Below are 18,889 nucleotides of genomic sequence, written 5' to 3' on the forward strand. Positions count from 1 at the left end.
AGGGCACCCTTTCCCTTCAGCCCTCAGATTATTTTTCTATTTCTGGACTTGGAGCCTTTGATGGGAACAAAGGTGGCTTTGGTGTTCAAACACCTGGATTGGGATTCTGTTTCAAGCTATGCCTATTAACTGAGAAATCACAGGCGAGTCACATACCCTTTTTGGTTGTCCATTTTCTTCTCTGCAGAAGAAAAAAGTAAAGTCTTCCTTGAAGAATTGTGAGAATCGAGGGAGATAATAAAGATGAAAGTACGTTGCCAGTACTCAGGCATTTTACAAATCTTGATAATTTTGATAATTTTCATTCTCATGAAATATTCTTAACTGGTTCGTTCATTCAATATTCATTCAATGAATGAATTATGGAGCTCATTGTAATGAGCTCTGTTAAGGCAGATTACACAATCTACAGGAGGGTCATTTTCCTCATCTATGCAATGAGATAGCCACTGTCTCAAAGTATGATTTTGAAGATTACATGAGGTTCTGATTATAAATGTATACAACAGTGCCAGGCAGCACCGTTGCTCAATTAATACCAGTTATTGTTATCGGCTGCCTGCTGCCTGCTCTTCTAGGTTTCTCCTTGGAAGTCTTGAGTCATGCAGCTGTGACTCACATCTTCCTCTTTCTGATCTCTACCACGTTTAAAGGCTGAGAATTAGCAAAGAAGGGAGGGACGATCAAGTCCCCTCTGCAGATAGGGAAAATGTCCAGGACTAGGGTTGTTTAAATGAGCAGAGAGGCTGTAATACTTATCAATCCCCTTTACACTTGGACCTGAATTTTGAAGTAGGCAGATATTGTTTTGGGGAAACTTTCTCCTGGTTTCCTCTTCTTCCCTACTTTGAGCCTTTCTGTCCACATGGACTGAAGGTCAGTAAACCCGGGATTCTCAGCCAGGCCTGCCCTTCTTCAAGTGGTACCACCAGCTCTCTGACCTTCTCTGGGTCCTTTCTTTCTCTAAGCTCACCTGACCCACTGTCAGCTCTTCCTTTCAAGTATAACTCAGTGTTCAGCAGTCTAATCAATAATTTATAGGTAAGGCATTAAAGAGTAATGAACACTCAAAACACTGCCCCTCCCAGAAAATATATTTGCAGTTCAACTGGGGCTTTCAAAGGCTTCACTCCTAACCCTTTTGTAAAAGCTTTCATATCTACATCAGCCTGCAGGGACTGAGCCCTCCCCTCCCTGAGTCACCACTAAACTTAGAGCATTTTAGATTTAACTGTGCTTTAATTATTTCTTGTGCTAGTCTGTTCTCCCCAATGAGATTTCTCAAGGGCAGGGAATTTTTTATACTTCTTGATATACCACTGACCAGAAGTGTTGGGCATAGACTCTCAAAAAAAATAACAATTGATTTATAATGGTGAGAAATTCCTCAGCTAGAATAATGTCTTCTAACACATAGAGTTATGTTTGGAAAGTTGAATTCAAACAACTATTTGGGGGCGAGAGGGGCGAGGAGGTTGTCTCTATATCCTTCTTCCTAAACAGCCACCAGGATGCTTCTACTTAAATGAGGATATCATTTCAAGAGAGTTCTTGTGGTGGCTTTGTATAAATTTCTATCCGTAGAGGCAGATATGGACCTGCAAATATACTTTATTCAAACTATATAATTATTTCTGATAAACCACTCGATAGCTTAGTTCCAGGAAGTCCAAGTTTAAAATAGGTCCTATTAAGGGAAGTGCTGCGTAATGGAATTGCATCTTTCTTATTGATTAGGTATATTTAAGACATGCTTTTTGTTCAAAACCAAAGGACAGAAATATAAGAAAAGGGTACTCTAAAATAGTTAAGTCAGAGAAATATAGCAGGTAAAGGAAAAAGAAATGTTAAAATTAGCTAGGCCATCTCAGTGTGTAGAGAAGTTTTTTTTCCCCTCACTCTGAGCATTGGGAAGGAGAGAGCTCCTCAGAAAAAGACTGCTGGCCTCTAGTTCCCTGGGTGTAAATTAAGGAAATGTTAATGATGTTACACAAGGTGCTATCAGCTGTCACAAGGATATGTAAGTATATAGCTGTTCTCAAACACTCAATGCATCAGATTCTTTCTTTTTCTGGGGATAAATTAAAATTCCCTTTAAAAAGCAGTGCATTAGTTCATAAGGGCCAAAGTAACAATGTTTTGTAATGCCAGGGAGACTAGCTTTCCTCTGAGGGCTGTTTGCATAATTGAGTTATGCTCAGTCACGTCATTGGATGAAAACAAGGTAAGGAGGATTCCAGGGTTAGTGCTCCCTCCAGGAAATCGCTTGGAAAAAAGCAGGTACTTTGGGTTATCACATGGGGACAGAGACTTGGAAAGGAAGAGATGTGGCCCCTGGTTGCCCTGGTCCCATATTCTGAAGGTGTGGTGGTAGGACATGAAGTGGGTGCGATTGTCCGTCATTCAGATCCCCAAATCCCCCTCAGGACTGAGGTATTCAGTCCCCTGATCTCCAGGAGTGTTGGCTGTTAAAAGTTCATGACTGAGCCCTTCCCAGGCAATCACCAATAGCTTAAGAAAACTGCCTTGCTCAAGGTCAGGCTCTCTCTCTGGGGGGAGCATCCAACTCCTTGTTGGCAGAAACCCAGACCCGACCCCTGACCCCTTTTCAGGCTATGAAGGGCCAGGCAGCTCTGCTGCCCGGCATGAGCGTGGCTGAAGCCAGCATCAAGACTGAACTACAGTTCTACCTGTTGTCCCTCTTCCTTCCCTCCATCGTGAGTGTTGATCTCAAGAGCACTCCCCACAAACTTCCTCACACAAATCTCCATGTGGGAGCCTGTTTTCTGGAGCACTCAAACTAAGAACAGTTAAGAATTTTTGAACTAGGATTGGGACTTTTCTGCCAGGGAAGTTTACCTGGGGTCATACAAACTTAGGATCTTAAAACTTGACAGGGCAACTAATTGACAGATTAACAACTTAGACCCAGAGAGATAAAAGGACTGAGGCCACACAGTGGATACCACAGTATGGCCAGGTCTGGAACCCAGCTGAGATGACTCCCAAACCAGGGTTCTTAACCACGTGGTGTGGCCACCCTGATGAGAGGGATGTGGCTGATCAGCAATTGGCAATGGACTTGCTCCCTTCAGAGAAGAGAGTGATGAGAGATACTGAGTCAACGAAGGGCCTGTTCATTCCTGGAAAAGTGTTCCTATTTGTGTTGAGGAGGGGCTGCAAGAAGATGTGCTAATTTTATTGCTGCTGATCTTCTCCCTTTTTTCTTTTGATGCTGAGAGGGCTGTGTTATGAAATAGGTAATGACTGTCACAGAGATCAATGAAGAGCTAAATAACCCCCCAAGCTTCTATGGCTCAGCTGGCCCACAATAACAGTCTTGGCAAGGAGGCTGCTGCCAGCCCCACAGCAGTGAAACAGTCCTGAGCCCAGGCAATCGCAGCTAGCATGGGTACCGAGCATTCCAATGACGACAATCTTGTTGTTTAGGGATCATTCTTACAAATGCTTTACAGGCACCGATTCATTTCCCCAGATATCACTCACCATACTGCTGCCTTCTTTTAGCGAATGAGTCGGAATTTTTCCACTTTGGGAGGGAGGGTCCCCCTGTGGTGTATGTTGTTGCTTTCCTTTCAGGCAAAATCCCCTCTTCCTGCTTCCTAACACAATGTTCATGGGCGGGGTTGACTCCAGACCACCCCAACCTCAGCCAAAGTGGGAGGAGGTTCTGGCTGACCTAAACCAATCAGCATAATCTCATTCCTGTTGCCATGGTGACTGGTTTGGAGATTTCCTCCTTCCTATTTCTAAACCTATGGCAGTCAGGCCCTGACACTGCCCTAGACTCAGTGATTAGTTCCAAGGGGTATGAGAATGAGAACTAAGTTGGGTCAGTTAAAGTGGAAGACTTGGTGGTTGGAGAACTAAAAGTTCCCTCTCTTCCAAAATGGTGTGATGCGGAAATTGGAGGCTTGAGGATGAAGTCAACACACACAAGAAGGCAGAGGGGAGACAACCACTAGGACGGTGCCAGAGTTCTGACAAACATTAAGTGGATTTCACTCTCTCTCTGGAGTTTTCAATGACACATGCAATATATATTATGTTACTTCCTGTGTAGTTTGAATTGGGTTTTCTGTTTCTTGCAATCAAACACATGTCCCTTGATATGCTTCCTATAGAGGCCCATTCTGTACACAGGCCTCTACTATGCAGTCCTAATCTGGACCTTCATAAGGAAGACCAGTTTCAAATGGGAAATAAAACCCTTGCCAAGAAGAAGTCAAAAGGATTGCTCAGAGTCTCCGTCAATGGATTTTTACCCAATACTTTCGGCTCAATTTAACCAGGGACTCAAGGCCTCAAGTTGTAGGTTACGTGTATTGTTGGCCTGTCTAAATAGTGAGGGCAGGGGCAAATGTATTTTGTAACTAGGATGTAATCCTTCAGTGCTGAATAAAATGTTTTGCATCACCTAAGTGCTCAGAAAATGAGAGATAAACTCAAGTAAATTCAGCTTTTTCTTTTCTAAGTAGTTTGTAGTATCTGTGAGGGCAGGGGCAATGTATTTTGTAACTAGGATGTAATCCTTCAGTGCTGAATAAAATGTTTTGCATCACCTAAGTGCTCAGAAAATGAGAGATAAACTCAAGTAAATTCAGCTTTTTTTCACTGTAATCAGTACAACTTTTAGAAATTGGGGAGAAAGGACACTCCCATTGTCAAGTTTTGGAATATAAAGTAATTGTCCTTGGCCAGACTCCTCCCCTTTTAAATTACTGACAACTTGCACAGGGTCTGGCCCAGAGCAGGCAGTCAAATATTGGTTGAGTGAATTTGCTTTGACTTTGTAACCACAGACTGAACCAGTCACTTAACAATTTTGAACAATTCTACTTTTCTATGTCTTCAAACTCCTATTTTATGCCTTAACCTTTTTTCCTCTTAACATATCTTTCTTACAAACTAATTCTCAGCCAATAACTTTGAGACAAAAGTGACGCACAAAACAAGAGTGAACCTCCTTTGTATTTCTACCATCAAATCTTTACACCTCCTTCCATCTACACTCATTTATTCATCCATGTAACAGATATTTATTGAACATTTACTATAGCCAGGCCCAGTGGATTCAGAGGCAAAAACTACAGACCAAATCTCTTCCATGTGTATTCTAAAGGGAAAGTGGGTACAAATAGTTAAATAAACAAACGGTAAATACATGCTCAGTTAGTGATTATACTATGAAGAAAATATATTGGGGTAGGGACCAGATAGGGAAAGGGGTTTGTGTGTGTGGGCGGGGGGGTAGGTGGGAATTATCTGGGGTAGTCAAGGAATGTCTCTTTGAAGAACTAATATTTAAACAGGGATCTGACTAATAAAGAAAAGCCATATTAAGATTTGTGACAAGAACAACCTGGCAGGTGGAATAGCAAGTATAAAGACTCCGAGGTGGAACACATGTGGGTTGGTGTAGGAAGAACAATGTAACTGGAGCACAGTGTGGTTCTCTCTCCAAAGTCTCAAACCTGCCCTTTTAACTCTATCACTACTGTCACTAACCCTTCAACTCTCACATCTGTTTCTATCTTGTTTTCCCACCCTTAGAAAATCTGTCCTTCATAAAACAAACAAAATGATCTCTAAAAAATACAGTAATTAAAATAGCAAGAATTCTTGTTTAAAGCTCTTCAATACCTTTTAATTTGGCTTTGAAATTGTAGTAAGATGTACAAACATAAAATTTACCACTTTAATAAATTTGAAGTGGGAAACTCAGTGACATTAAATGTATTCACATTATTGTGTAACCATCACCACTATCCACTTCCGGAATTTTTCATAATCCCAAACTAAAACTCTGTACCCATGAAGCAGTAATTCTTGATTTTCCTCTTCCCCACAGCCTCTGGTAACCACTATTGTACTTTCTATGTCTATGAATTTGATTATTCTGGGAACTTTACATAAGTGGAATCATACAATATTTGTGTATGGCTTATTTTATTCAGTATACTGCTTCCAGGTTCATCCATGTTGTAGCATCTAGAATAATTTCATTTTTTAAGATGAATAATATAGCACATTTTGTTTGTCCATGTATATGTTGGATATTTTGGCTGTTTCCATCTTTTGGCTATTATGAATAATGTTAGAATGTTGGTATACAAATATTTATTTGAGACCTTACCTTGTTCTTTGGGGTATATGCCTATGAGTGAAATGCTGAGTCATATGGTAATTCTATGTTTAAGTTTTTGAGGAACTGCCATACTGTTTTCCATAATGACTGCACCACTTTATATTCCCACTAGCAATGTACAAGGATTTCAATTTCTCCATATCCTTGCCAAGACCTGTTCCTTCCTTTCCTTATTTTCTTTTTAAATAATAGCCATCCTAATGAGTGTAAAGTAGTATCTCATTGTGGTTTTCATTTGCATTTTCATAATAATTATTTATTTTGAGCGTCTTTTTTAATGTGCTTATTTGTATATCTTCTTTGGAGAAATGTCTACTCAAGTCCTTTGCCCACTTTTTGAATTTGGTTGTCTGTTTTGTTGTTGAGCTGTAGTTCTTTATATACTGTAGATATTAATCTCATCAGATACATGATTTGTAAATATTTTTCCCATTCTGTAGGTTGCTTTTTCACTCTCTTGATAGTGTCATTTGATGCACAAAATTTTTATTTTGGTAAAATCCAATTTATCTACTTTTTTGTCACCTGTGCTTTTGGTGCCATATACCAATATGACATGAATAGAAATTATGTCATATTGTTCTATAAAAATGCTTTTTAAAATTAATTGTAATATGAACATTCATCTTGTTCATATTTCTTATGATTTTTAATAGGATAATCTAGCATATGCCCTATGATTTATTGAATAAATCCTTCAGGTATATACCCAGAAGTGGAATTGGTAGAGTCAAATAAAAACCACTGCTTCCTCCTACCAAATCAGTACACAGTGGATCATATGGTAGATCTATTTTTAACTTTTTGAGGAACTTCCATATTGTTTTCCATAGTGCCATTCCCACCAACAGTGCACAAGGGTTCTCTTTTCTCCACATCCTCACCAACACTTTTTTCCCCCTACAAAGTATTTCTTTTATTTATAGAATACTTTTTCAAAACTTTAAAATTGTTTGACTCATAAGCTATATTTATTTTTAATATTAATACTAGTAATGTCAGATTATTATCTTCTGTCTCCCATAAAGTTACCAGCCATGAATTAGCACTTGAATAGTTCAAAAACAGTCTTCCCAGACTGAAAAAGCCCAGCCTCTAGGGGTCTTCTTCACAGATGTTGACCCAGGTTTTGGCCAATTTCTATATAGTCCTCAAAAGGATATAACAAATTTTAAATTAAAAGGTGAATAAGGTCATATTTGGTACTGAGCTTCTGCTTATAGCAGTCTCCCCCATTATCTGCCCCTTTCCCTGAGAGGGCTCCACCTCCTTGGAAGTCCCTGCATCTATGGTATGTCCCAAGTCAGTTTGCAGACTAAGGCACACCAGCCAAAAATCCACATCTACTCCCAGAAAACAAGGAAGTAAAGAAAGGAAGGAAGGAGACAGTGAAGAATAGGAGAAAGATGGGAGGAAAGAAAAAGACGGCTGAAAACACTTTGAAATGCCTTTGTTCTCTTGTCTTAGTCTGTAAACTCTTCCCAAGACAGGATCTATTCTGTCTTTTCATCTTCCTTTGTAGCACCTTGTAAATACTCTTGATTAAAGTCAGCTCTTCCCTTTTCCATGTTAGATTTTTCTTACCTTTGCCTCCTGAACAGCAATGTTTGGGAAACTGGTGCTAGAGCATCCCTTAGTACTGAGCAGACATAGGGGAGCTTGGGGGCCCCCAAAAGCCAGAACCCTTGTCATCCTATGCATCCTGCCTTTTGTCTGCCTGCTTTGGATTGGCTGGAATACTGCTAGTTCTTTGTCATAGCTTGGATATTCCTACTTTTGAAAATATTTTCTCAAGTTCAATTACCAAACACATGGCCAGAGAGTCCCCATCTGTAATTTCCCTGAGCCATTCCTTTCTTTAATTTTCACATTTCTCTTAGTTTCCAGGATCATTCATTATTGTGTGCTTCCCTGACCCTCCCCCCCACTTATTCTTCCTCATTCTGGGGTGTGAGCAATGGCTCACGTCATCCCTGGTCCCTCATGCCATCCCTGGCCTCTGATGCATCACTCTAATGACATTGCCAACACCTACACAATTCTCCTGTATTCCCTCCATTAGTCATTCCTTTGGTCAGGGCTCTTAAGGTCCTTCTAAAATTCATAAATGCTCTCTGGGAAGGTGGTACATCTAGCCACTCTTTAGTTATTAGTTTTTATCATCAACTAGATCCAGAGTGTAGGGCTATGAAGTGACTTGTAATAAAGCGGTTGAGAAGTATGAAGCAATGCTTTGGAAGAGATGCTTCAGCAAGGATTAAGCAGCCTTGAAGTGCTTCCAAAAGGAAGTAGGAGATGCTGACAGAGGTGAAGAGTGACTTCAAAGCCAACTGCCTAATAAGATGGGTGGGGAAAATGGGGGGGGGGGGCGGTGATCATTCCATTGTTGCCCTTCATCTCAGACTGATTGATTTTGGCAAGGCGGGTTCTAGTTGACCACATAACTTATTGCCCAAACTAGGACACTTTTTAGAAAAAAACAGGGAAACTCTTAAGAATTTTACAGGATCAATAGCTGTAAACAAGGATTGTTCTGGCCAAACAAGGACACATGGGTCCCCCTAGTTACGGGAGGCAGTGGTGAGGAATCTCTGCAAGGTTTACTAAGACATTTTGCATTTCCCACTAGGAGTCAAATAAAAAACACTGCTTCCTCCTTCCAAGTCAATACACAGTTGCAACACAATTACTCATTTGAATTTTTAAAATGCACTGATCCATATTGATATATTCTTAGTTCAAAGTAAAAGGTGAAATATTTTTACTCCAAATGGAGAGGTAGATCAGGGCATATTGTGAAAGGCCTAGAATGGCATGCTGAACATCAACTTAATGCTGCCTGCAAAAAGAAACTGTCAGGGAAGGCTGCAAAATGACCTGGGGTTTACAAACACCACCCTTGAGGCAGTGTAGAGAATGGGTGGGTATAACTAACACATTGGAAGTGCAGACACTTTTTACAGAAATTCCAGCATGACCATGGTCCAAGTGAAAGTGCTAAGGACTATAGTGAGAGCAGTCATAGAGGCCACAGAGAGAGGTGGCTGTATTTGAAGGGCACTGTGGAGTTAGAATCAATAACATTTGGTGAATTACTGGATGTGGGGAATGAGAAAGAAGAAGGAATAAAAAATGACTCAGGTTTCTAGGAAGATTGACTAGATGAAGGGAATGTTATTGGTCCAGATCAGGGACCAAGGAAGAAGAACCAGATTGGAGACAAGATACGTTTTCTTTTTATATATAAAATTTAAAGAATTCGTATTATGTACCACCTCACTTAATCTTCTCAACAGCCCTCTGAAGTCAGTCTTGTCATTTCCCCCATTTTACAAAGGAGGAAGCTGAAGCAGAGAGAGGGGTTCAGTGCCTTGCTCTGGTCATCCGGCTTATGCATGGTGGAGATGGGATATGAAGGAAAGCCCCTAGAAAAAAGCGTTTGCTTTCCATCACTGTGCCCACCTTTCTGAGACGGGTTTTGAATATGTTGAGGTGTTGGCAATCTGGGGCTATGTATTTGTTGATATAAATGTGGTGAATGAAAATCCAGCTCCTTTTCTGATATTTTTTTTTTCATTGTATTTGAGTGAGCGCATTTATCAAGACTTGACACAGAGTCCCATTCTTTTCTCTTTCTAGATTATGTCCACTTTCATGGCTGCAAATACCACATTGATGGGACAACTACAGAGCATTGATCTCGTCCTGTGCAAACAGTTGCATATCTTCAGCTGCCTGTTAAACTTTCCTAATTGCCTGACTTCTGTCATAAAAATATTTAAGCCTTAATTGAGGATCTGTAACTAATGTGTTATGCTAATCTGGAACAGTCACATATCTGTTCAAAGCTTCAGTTTTTCCTTCAATAGAACAGGTGTCTTAAAGTTGACTATCTATAGTACAAGACTTTAAGTCCTGAGAGGAGCCTTAGCTATCTAATTATTGACAGGACCACTTTACTCTGCCTGAGGTTCCTATAGTTAGTGTTGTGCTGGGCTTTCCCCCTTGTTATATGTTAAGTTGTCTGAGAGCAGAAACTTATCTTTCTGACCACTTCCCACCAGTGCTTTTTAACATACCAGACACTAAAAAAATGGTTGTGATGTTGAATTAAATTCCCGCTATCCTTGGCATATCCCTATAGTGGAAGGCTGTATAAGACCTATAATTCCATTTCCCCACTTTGAGTTCCACCCTAAACTAGAAGAGAGAATATCTACAAAAGATTTAGGAACTAAAGGAAGTTGGTGTAGGAGACAGCAAGTCAGGAACCAGAACCAGGCAGTGGTTCTCAAAGTGTGGTCCCTGGATCCACAGCTTGTTTCACCTGGGAACATGGTAGAAGTGCAAATTCCCAGGCCCCTCCCCAGACCTACTGAGGCAAAAAGTCTGGGAGAGCGGCCCAGCAATCTATATTTTTAAAAGCCCTGGCAAGATTCTCAGCTAGAGAATAATCAGTTAGTGAATCAACCATAGGTCTGGGAAGGATTTCTTGGAGTTAGCCAGAGGGAAGAAACTGTAACCTTAGGATATGCCTTGTTCAGTAGCAGAGCTGAGCAAGCCTGACCTTGGGGAATGTGGTTCTATTAAAGAAAAAAATTGAAATCGAAGATACTTTTGACATTAAAGAGAAGGGCTTAGTTTATAGAGGGTTTCAATCTGTTGAGTAGAAACTCAAAGAAAGAAGAATCCTGAAGAAATTGGAATGTCAAGAAACACTCAAGATGACACAGCCTCCTCAGAGGACAGCCAGATGTTATAGCTGACACAAAAGCAAAGCAGGGGCCAGCACCTTGCACAGATATACAACACGTGCATAAAATGCTGATAGTCTTCAATTTGGTCCCTGTAAAGATACAGAAGAAATGGGGTTGGAAAGACTGGGAGGGAAGAACTGTGAGTTTCAAGAGAGAATAGAGGAACTTACATGGCAGGCTTCACTTAGGACTAGGATGTAATGAAGTCAGTTATATTCATGCCAGGCTCACCCAAGTGCCCAAGTGGGGGAATTGACTTTTCACAGATATTAAGCCTTGTATTAGGCTTCTCCACAGAAATAGAACCAAGGGTGCGTGTGTGTGTGTGTGTGTGTGTGTGTGTGTGTGTGTGTAGGTGGTTAATGGATTTAAAATGCAAGAAGGTAATACATAGTATAATTTCATAGTATAATTTGTTAAGGGCAGATTTGACATATTAGAAGAATTTGGCTCACTGATTACAGAGCCTTGATAAGTCCAAAATCTAATGGAATAGGCTGGTAGACTGAAGACTCAGGGAAGAGTTGTAGAGTTGCAGTTGGAGTTCAAAGGCCATCTGCTGGCAGAATTCTTTCTTGCTCAGGGGAGATCAGTCTGTTCTATTCAGGCCTTCGACTGATTGGATGAGGACCACCCATATGGAGGGCAATCTGCTTTACTCAAAGTTCACCAATTTAGATGTTAAAATGTTAATCTCATCCAAATAACACTCTACAGCAACATCCAGGATATTTAACAAATATATGGGCACCATGGCCCAGCCAAGTTGACATATAAAATTAACTATCACAGGCTTGCACCAGGAAAGCTCCCTGATTCCAGGCTGATGGCAGTGGTGCTAGTGGTAGGGAATGCTTCTACTGCATGGGACAACTGAGAGGAGCAGAAAAGGATAAACTACTTTATTTGTGTTCTTTCATTTCTAATAATAAGCTATCTAGTACATTAGAGAAAAGGAATGAATTATATGAATGTCTACAAATAAATCGAGGATTATTTCTTAACTAGAGGCCCGGTGCACAAAAATTTGTGCACTGGTGTGGGGGGGGGAGGGACGTCCCTCAGCCCAGCCTGTGCCCTCTCGCAGTCTTGGACCCCTTAGGGGATGTCCACCTGTTCCCCGGGGCATCGGGCCTAAGCTGGCAGTCAGACATCCCTCTGGCAGCCCGGGAGCCCTCAGGGGATGTCCACTTATCAGTGGGGAGCGGCCTAAACTGCAGTCAGACATCCTTAGAGCTGCTGAGGAGGTGGGAGAGGCTCCCGCCACCACCACTCTGCTGGCAGTCAGCAGCCTGGCTTGTGGTTGAGCAGAGCTCCCCCTGTGGGAGCACACTGACCACCAGGGGCAGCTCCTGCATTGAGTGTCTGTCCCCTGGTGGTCAGTGCGTGTCATAGTGACCAGTCATTTTGTTGTTAGGGTCAATTTGAATATTACCCTTTTATTATATAGGATAGAGTCCTGATGCATGAGTGGGGCCTGCTGGTTTGCCCTGTAGGGTGTCTCAGATCAGGGTGGGGGTCCCGCTGGGGTGCCTGGCCAGCCTGGGTGAGGGACTGATGGCTGTTTGCAGGCTGATCAAGCTCCCCAGTGGGGACCCGCACCCCATGGGGGTGTGGCCAGCCTGGATGAGGTGTTGAGGGCCGTTCTCAGGCTGCCCATAGCCCCTTCAGGGTGGGGGAGTCCCGCTGGGGTGCCTGACCAGCCTGGGTGAGGGGCTGATGGCCATTTTCAAGCTGGCAATCCGTCTGGTGACCCAAGCTCCCAGCCTCTCCTTTTTTTCCCCTGGGATTTATTTATCTTCTATAATTGAAACTTTGTAGCCTTGAGCAAAGCCTAGGTCTGGCTGAGTGGAGCCCCTGGCAACCCAGGCTTCCAGCCCTTCCTTGAGCGGAGGCCATGGCCAGGTGGAAGCAGGTATCTGGGATTTACAGTGGGGCCTTGACTTACGAGTTTAATTTGTTAGGCTCCTGCTTGCTCTGTGGCTGCCACCATCTTAGTTAGGTTAATTTGCATACCCGCTCCTGATTGGCTTGTGGGTGTGGCTTGAGTGTAGTGGAGGGATGGTTAATTTGCATGTTTCTCTTTTATTGTATAGGATTGTCTGAGACACCATATCTAAATTTTAAATTTATTTTTCCCTACTATTCTCTCACTTAAGACTGTCCCAATTTCTAGATCTTCTGCCTCACTACAATCTGATGACTTTTAGGCATTTCCTAATTACTCTCCATTTGTTTTGACTCTATTTTCCCTGCGTTATTTCTCTCTTTATTGTCTATAAAAATTAACAGTGATTTGAACTATTTTAATTTTTGGTTATTATGAATAATGCTGCTATGAAAATTTATGTACAAGTTGTTTGTATTGTATACACTATGCCTTTGGAGATATTCCTAAAAGAGACATACATGGTATATACACATGCTCAATTTTGTGAGCCTATCTAATACAAGTTTCCTCGAGCTGTGTCTCAGAATTCAAGTTGCTCTACTTTCTTACTAATACTTGGTATTGTCAGTCCTGCCATTCCTGTGAGGTTGAGGTGAGTATTTTATTGTGGTTTTAATTTGAATCTCCCTGAATATCAACAAGTTTGAATTCCCTTTTATATGTTTGCAAGCCATTTTTATATCTTGCAGGGGGAGGGGAGTTGATGAGGGGGAAAGAAGTACCTATTTTAGTCTCTTGCTCTTTTTTCTTTGGGGTTGCCTACATTATTATTAAGTTTTGTCTTTATATATTTTGAATATAAACTCTTTGTGGATTATACATAATATATATCTTTTCCTGCTGTATTTCTTGCCTTTTTACTCTTAATTGTATCCTTTGATATACAGAAGGTCTAATATTTAATATTGTCCAATTTATAGTCCTTTGCTTTATGGTCAGTGCTTTGTATCCTGTTTAAAAAAATCTTTCTCCACTCCAAAATAGTGGAGGCTCTGTTATATTAGAAACCTTCTTAGAAATGTTATGTTTTACCACTCACATTTAGATATACTCTCCCATGGAAATGATTGTACGTAAGGTATGAGGAAGGGTCAAGGTTAATTTTTTCCAATGTGCTCCGGGTTGAGGTCCCTAGGGAACAGAATTAAAGGCACTGAGATTTGTATGCAGGAGTTTTGCTGGGGTAAAGCTCTTAGGGACAACCTGAGAGGGAGCAGAGGAAGCAGGGTTGGGTGGAGGGAGATACTCAGCAAGGACGATACAGTTGCATCAGTGACCTACATTATTCCCAAGAAACATTCTTGAGCTGGAATGATCCTTCAGAGACAATCTAGGCTAGGGTCAGGATTTTGGACGCTTGCATAAGTCAGTCATTGGTTTTGGGATAGCCTCAGAGGGAGAGTATAATCTTAGATGAAGCAGCTTCGTTGGCTAAGTGAAATTCCTGAGAGAGATGCAGCTGTCAGCCACCATAGCCAACCTTCCCAGCAATGGGAGAATGAGAACCCCAGTCCTAAAGGTGGCCCTGAGAAAACCAGTTGACACAACTTATTGTTTTGCATCGCCACCTTTGTCATACATGAAGCGACCATATGTGTGGCTCTGATTTTGAACTCTATTCTGCTTCATTGGTCTCTTTGTCAATCCTCGAGCTATTACCACAGTGTCAATTAATGCGGCTTTATCATAGGTTTTGATATCTGGGGACAATTAGAGGAGAAGTGACATTTAAGAAATATTGACTCTTGTAATTCAGAAACTTGATATATCCCTTCTCCTATTTGGTCTCCTTTAATTTCACTGATGTATTCCTTGCCTTTTTACTCGTAATTGTATCCTTTGATATACAGAAGGTCTAACATTTAATGTTTTAAATATTAAGGCTTAATATAAGTAATATTTTGCTATTTTCTATATAGAGTCCTTGAAAATCTTTCTCTTCCATTTGCTGCTATAAATGAAAATTTATTTTCAGGCTATTTAAGTTGGTATAAAATAGAACTGATTTTTTATTGCCCTTGTATCTGGCAAGCTTATGAAATTTATTTATTATAATTCAAATAATTAATCTAGATTATTTTGGATTTCATACATGCATAATTATTTTGTCATTGAAAATGACAGTTTTATATCTTCTTTTCCACTCTTTACATCATTTAACTTCTTATTTTAGATACTCTGATATAATGATGAATATCAGGTTTAATAACCAGAGTAGGTAATTATAGCACAATTTACTTAATTAATATTCAATTGAAGGACACTTACATTGGTCTTTTTTTCATAAATAATGCTGTAATGAGTATCTTTTTTTTCACACATTTTGGTGCAGTCATCTAATTCATTCATGTGAATGTATTTGGAATAATCCAGTCAACAATGAAGTTAAATGCATAAAAAGTAAATTAAAAATATTTTTAAAGCAAATATATGTAGTTGTCAGAGACTTTTCATTTGAGTTACAATGAGATCACACTTTTATGGAAAAAAGTCTAAGGTCTTGAAAGTCTAAGGTCTTGAAAGGTAAATTTAGAAAAAAGATGTGGGCATGTTTACTTCTTTGTATTTGCGTTCTAAGGGACACTGACTTCCTGGGATTCTAAGAATCTTACTGTATTTTTATAAATCTCTTTTATAGTGTAAGAATTATCTGATCTCTTGACCTAAATAAAAATATATTTTTTCAACATTTTTTTTGATATTGCAAAAAGAAAGCAGAAAGAGGAGATAGAGAGAAAAGAAGAGAGAGAGAGAGAGAGAGAGAGAGAGAGAGAGAGAGAGAGAACTAAATAAAAAATGTACATAAACATTGAGACTTTCATCCCATCCCCCTCCTCCATTTCAAGGTAACAGCCGATAATTCACAGCCTCAGGGTAGGTATGTGGCAGGTAGAAAGCAGCATCATCTGCAGGATGGTCTCAGTTTAGTTTAAAAAATGTAATTCCAATGAGAACAATAATTTCCCAGAAACAAAAGTTCTCCTGGTCTAGTATTAGAAGAGGTTTCTAATCCCAGAGCAAACTTGGCCCAGGTCCTGTGTTTGGAGATGCCCCACATTGGCAACAAGATCTGAGGGGAACATTGGCAGGATGTTCATAGAGGGGTTGTCAGATTTTAAAACATAGGACATCCAGTTAACTCTGAAATTCACACAGACTGACTCACTTTTTTTTTTTTAAGCAGACTTAATTCACTTTCTTTTTCTTGCATAAAATTATGGTGGCCACAGCTGGAGCCTGTGCTCTCTGCACAGAAACTCTGGTGCGGGTCTTTACAAGAGGGTCAGTGAATTCCTGAAAGGGAGACTTGGTGAGCAGGGTCTCTTCCCAGAGGTCAGGGGTGAGATAGGCACAGGTCTTAGAGATGGCATCAAAGGTGGCCTTGGCGAAGTTGCCTAGGGTGGCAGTGCAGCCCCTGGCCGAGGTATAGCAGTCGTCAATACCGGCCATCAGCAGCATCTTCTTGGGCACAGGGACCGAGACAATGCCAGTGCCCCTGGGGGCAGGGATGAGGCGCCCCAGTACAGAGCCACAGCGCCTGCCACCTTGCATGGAACAGTGTGGGGCTTGCTGAGCTTGTTTCCCCAGCAGCCTCTCGGCCCGGGGACAATAGAGAGCTTGGCCAGGATAATGGCTCTGCGGATGGCAGTGGCTACTTCCTTTGAGCACTGAGCACCCAGACCAACATGTTCATTGTAGTCCCCAATGGCGACAAAAGCCTTGAACTGGGTCCTCTGGCCAGCACGTCTCTGCTTTTGCACAGGCATGATTTTCAAGACCTCATCCTTTAGGGATGCCCCCAAGAAGAGGTCAATGACCTCAGACTCCTTGATGGGCAAGGAGAATAAATAGATTTCCTCTAGGGATCTGTTCTTCATGTCCTTGACCAGGAGGCTCAGCTTGGTGACAGGGATCCACTCCTTGTCCTTGTCCTTCTGCCAGCTCCGCGGCCTCGGCCCCTGCCCCAACCCCCTCCTCGATCCAGGCCCTGGATGCCGCTGCCAAATCCTCCACAGAAGCCACCTTGGCCTCCTATTCCTGCCCCCCCCTTCACCCCCCACACCTCTGGGCCCTCCCGCAGCACCAGCATTATCCATTTGGAGTTTCCTCTGAAAAGAAGCCAATGACTAATTTTTTTTTGGTATGTGTTCTAAATATTTCATGGAGCATACTGACACTACAAAATTATTTGTTTATCTGAATTTTGTTTGTTTGTTTTTGTTCCATCTGGGAACCCTAGATCACAGGCACCTCTGAGTTCAGCTTTGGGTGGAGCACAGAGTCCTGTGGCCCATGGATGCCTGGCAAGTATCCGAGAGCTCTTGGGTCCGTACAATTAGGAACAGTGGGAATTTGGGTGGTAAGTAGAATAAACAGATGACTGAGGATTAAGTACCCACACTCTGTCACTGTGTGAAGCCCTGATACTCAAATCCAACCTGGTGTGAGAGAGGTAGATCTTTCCAGAATGTCTGAGGGTGAATTTCTGATTTGCTTATGAGGTAAAATATTAAAGTAAAAACTATTTTTTCCCCTAGAATATTTAAAAGCCATATTCCATTTACATCTGAGTGTATACATTAAGATTCTTACCTTGTGATACTATAAAAACAAAAAAGTTTAGGGTTTCAAAATGTGGGTGATTAGCTTCTTGACTCCTGTTTCCTGGTGGTCAGACCTCAAGAAAAGGCTGTTTGTGTAAGACAGGAGCAAAACTAAGGATTGAGGATGGAGGCATGGCGACAGCTGCCTACTACTGCGTCTGAATATGTCCTCATGTGGCTCCTCTGAGAACCCGCGGTTTTCCCCTGAGTTGCTTCTGAATCACAGAGGGAGAGATCTGCCCAGCTCAGACTCACAGGGCATGGACCCTGGCTTACCCTGCTTAGTCACAAGTATCCCTCCTCCCTGCCACCTCTGAGCTGTGTGATGGCAGTAGGAGATATTAGTCAGTCTTGGTCCTAACGAATTATCAGGATCTGCAAATTCAGCCCAACCGAGTGAGGTTCCCCAGGGAGCCATCGTGTAGGAGGTGAAAAGCAACCTCTAGTCGTAAATAGTATTTATTACGACAGAATCTCACTCAGCCTGCATGCAGCTCTTCTGATCCTGGTGAGTTCAGCCAGACCACAAGCTGTTGCAAAGACTTCTTTTGTTCCAATGTCTTAGAACCCTAGCCTAAGGTAGCCAGGGTGTTTTCTTAGCCATTTTCTTCTTGGCTCACACCCCAAACTTTAATGCCTTACCACTCCTATAGTAAGAAAAAAAATTCCACAAAAGTGAAACCCAACCAGGAAAAGACAGCTTATGAGAGATAACTTTGAGATCTTAGAAAGATCTAGAATGACTAGGCTGACAAGCCTAGTCAATGCCACTTTTTCCTTACCTCCCATCTGATTTCCTCTTGACTTTTGATTGGAGACCGTTTTAATAGATTTGTTTTGGTGAGGATGTTGTGTAGGAGGAGGTGCTTCTCTCACTGAGAGGGAGATCCTGAGCTCATATTTCTACTGCAGTTGCTCAGATGACAAGTTTAAATACGGAAAAAGAATCTTAATAAAAGAATTTAGTCCTCACCAAATGGCTCAGTTGATTGAAGTGTCATCCCATGCACCAAAAGTTCACGGGTTCAATTCCCAGTCAGGGCACATACCTAGGTTGTGGGGTTGATCCCAGTCCAGACATGAACAGTTGGCAACTGATCAATGTTTCTTTCTCACATAGATGACAAGTTTAAATACGGAAAAAGAATCTTAATAAAAGAATTTAGTCCTCACCAAATGGCTCAGTTGATTGAAGTGTCATCCCATGCACCAAAAGTTCACGGGTTCAATTCCCAGTCAGGGCACATACCTAGGTTGTGGGGTTGATCCCAGTCCAGACATGAACAGTTGGCAACTGATCAATGTTTCTTTCTCACATAGATGATTCTCTCTCTCTCTCTCTCTCTCTCTCTCTCTCTCTCTCTCTCCCTCTCCCTTTCTCTTTAAAATCAATAAAAATATATTTTAT

The 18,889-nt window shown here is 41.4% G+C and overlaps 1 pseudogene; it reads right to left on the bottom strand.

Annotated features, from left to right (window-relative positions):
• Window positions 1–16,063: 16,063 nt before the first annotated feature.
• LOC102763150 lies at window positions 16,064–16,974 on the bottom strand (annotated as a pseudogene).
• Window positions 16,975–18,889: the final 1,915 nt, after the last annotated feature.

The sequence above is a fragment of the Myotis davidii genome, unplaced genomic scaffold, assembly GCF_000327345.1.
Source record: "Myotis davidii unplaced genomic scaffold, ASM32734v1 scaffold86, whole genome shotgun sequence".
NCBI lineage: Eukaryota > Metazoa > Chordata > Mammalia > Chiroptera > Vespertilionidae > Myotis > Myotis davidii.